The sequence below is a fragment of the Apodemus sylvaticus genome, chromosome 19 (assembly GCF_947179515.1).
Source record: "Apodemus sylvaticus chromosome 19, mApoSyl1.1, whole genome shotgun sequence".
Classification (NCBI taxonomy): Eukaryota; Metazoa; Chordata; class Mammalia; order Rodentia; family Muridae; genus Apodemus; species Apodemus sylvaticus.
In genome coordinates, this window is record NC_067490.1 from 39,748,074 (window position 1) to 39,750,693 (window position 2,620).

Genomic DNA, 2,620 nt, shown 5'->3' on the forward strand with positions numbered 1-2,620 from the left:
GCCATGGATTAGGTGAATCTTAAAAATGTGGTTCTGTGGGCTAGTCAGTGAGAGATAAGAGCTGCCCAGATAAAACATAATAAGTAGTAAGTAATAACTCGGGGTTATCGATAGAAAAGTAGATTCTAATAGCATAGAGGCTACATATCTGCCCAGCTCTTGAGATGCTTAAGACTTATTTTAAATATAAAGGCTGTGAGTGTATTTTTATCCAATAACGAAGGTGGGGAAGACATCTTGGACTTGGATTTAAAAACTGATTGCAGCATATTTTCTCACAGATGGACTGATATTTAAAAGTTAAAACTGAAAAAAAAATGCACTGAAACAAAGAAAGTCATCAACTACACATGGCCAATACTAGAGAAAATAGGGGGCACGGCATTATGAAATACCAGCCATGGGATTTCAGTGTGCCTAGACGCGTTGAAGAGCCTCACCCCCAAGTCTCAGCACCTGTGTTGCGTCAAGGAGAAAACCGGCAGACGCATGCCAAGGTGTGTTGCTGAGAAATCACACCGTGCAACAGATCTGGTATAAAAGGGGGTTTATTTGGAGAAAAGGGCCTGGAGAAGTGGTAGAGGCGGATAAGTAGAGATGTAGACAGACAGACAGATGGGAGCAGAGCCACGAGGGCAGAAGAGGACAGGGAACAGAGAAGGGGGATAGGGTCAGGCCAGGAACACGTGGGATGTGTGTGTGTGTGTGTGTGTGTGTGTGTGTGTGTGTGTGTGAGAGAGAGAGAGAGAGAGAGAGAGAGAGAGAGAGAGAGAGAGAGAGATGCAGTGGCAGGCCAGTCCTTTTACATGTAGCCCACAGTACCTGGTAGTGTCAGGTGATGACATAAGCCACTGCTAGCTCCTGGTAGAGCCTAGTGTAGTCACCTGCAAGCTAACATGTGGGTCTCCTGATGCACAGACATCGCCTATGGATGTTTCCCGTTGTCTCACTATAAAAAGCAGAAAAACACAGACAGAAAGACATTCTATAGAGGTGAAACAGACAAGGACCGCATCCTTTAATGATAAGGGCAAGAGAGAAAAAAAGGAACACTGAGAAATGGCTCCTGGTAACGGAGAGCAAGCAGGTCTAATTACACACACTCTGGGGTCCGATCTGGAACCAGCAGAGAAACAAGATCCCTCCTGGAGCCAGCTGGCTGTGGTGATGAACAAGTACTACTGTAGTAGCACAAAAAAGGCTGAGGCAGGCGCATTTTTATTTTGAGACCACCCTACGCTGCATAGCAAAGCTCTGTTTAAAAAACTAACGAAGAAACAAAGGGGGAAAAAAACGAATATTGTAAACCAAAAATAATAACCAAGCTCTTTCTCTCGGGCCTGTGGTGCCCGCAAGGTGGGCAAGTGCCATGGTCTCTGTACCGCCCAGAAGCTTCACAGTCACCGACGGGACCAGGAGTGACATGATAAACAGTACGAGAAAGCCCACTTAGGCACAGCCCTGAAGGCCAATCCGTTTGGGCGTGCCTCTCATGCAAAGGGAATTGTGCTGGAAAAAGAAGGGGGTTGAAGCCAAACAGACAAATTCTGCCATCAGGGAGTGTGTCAGCTCATTAAGAACAGAATGAAGCTCACAGCATTCATGCTCAATGATGGCTGCTTGAACTTCATTGAGGAAAATGATGACATTCTGGTCGCTGGATTTGGTCAAAAAGGTCTTTCTGTAGGTGATATTCTTGAGTCCACTTTAAGATGGTTAAAGTAGCCAATGTGTCTCTTTTGGCTCTATACAAAGGCAAGAAGGAAAGACCAAGATCGTAAAATTTGACAATGGAAACACAGTAATAACTTTTCATATTCTGAAAATAATAATAATAACCAATAATTTGCACTGCTGAGATAGTTGTAAAAATATGAACACAAGCTGGTCATGGTGGTGAATGCCTTTAATCCCAGCACTCAGTAGACAGAAGTAGGTGAAATAAACTGTAGACTGGCTAATATATATAGTGAGTTGCAGGAAAACCAGAGATACACTACAAGACCTTCTCACAAAAATCAATTAATCAAATAAAAAACTGAAAAAAAATGTGCAATGTCAGAGTCCTTGTTTCCTGAGTTTATCAAGTAACGATAATCCAACTTCTTTTTTATATGCCCTTGTACAGGTGTGCTAAATGACACTGGTTCTCAGAAAAGACAGAACACAAATGTGTAACTTCTCACAAATGAGGAAACTACTACTGCAAAAAGAAATTCCATAACTAACAATCAAAAGCAAACGGATGGGAGATTGTGGAAACAGAACTGAAGAAATGCCTGAGTGGATAAAGTACCTGCTACAGGATAGCCTGAGGACTTCAGATCCTAGCACCCCACCATCCCAAAAAATAGGAGAGGGGGTTGAGGAAATAGATCATTGGGGTTGCTGGCCAGCCTGTATAAATTTCTCAGTGAGCCCAGGTAAAAACCCTGTCTTGACAGATGCAACATCACCAACAGAATACAAGAGGTTAGAAGAGAGAATTTCATGCATAGAAGATATGGACACACTGGTCAAAGAAAATACAAAGGGTAATAAGTTCCTAAGCCAAAAAAAGGGGAAAAAGCTCGACGCAATGAAAAGATCAAACATAAGATAATAAAAAATGAAGAGGGTG

The 2,620-nt window shown here is 42.8% G+C and overlaps 1 pseudogene; it reads left to right on the top strand.

Moving 5' to 3' along the window:
• The first annotated feature begins 386 nt into the window (after positions 1-386).
• On the top strand, positions 387-1,781 carry LOC127669198 (40S ribosomal protein S23-like; annotated as a pseudogene).
• Positions 1,782-2,620: the final 839 nt, after the last annotated feature.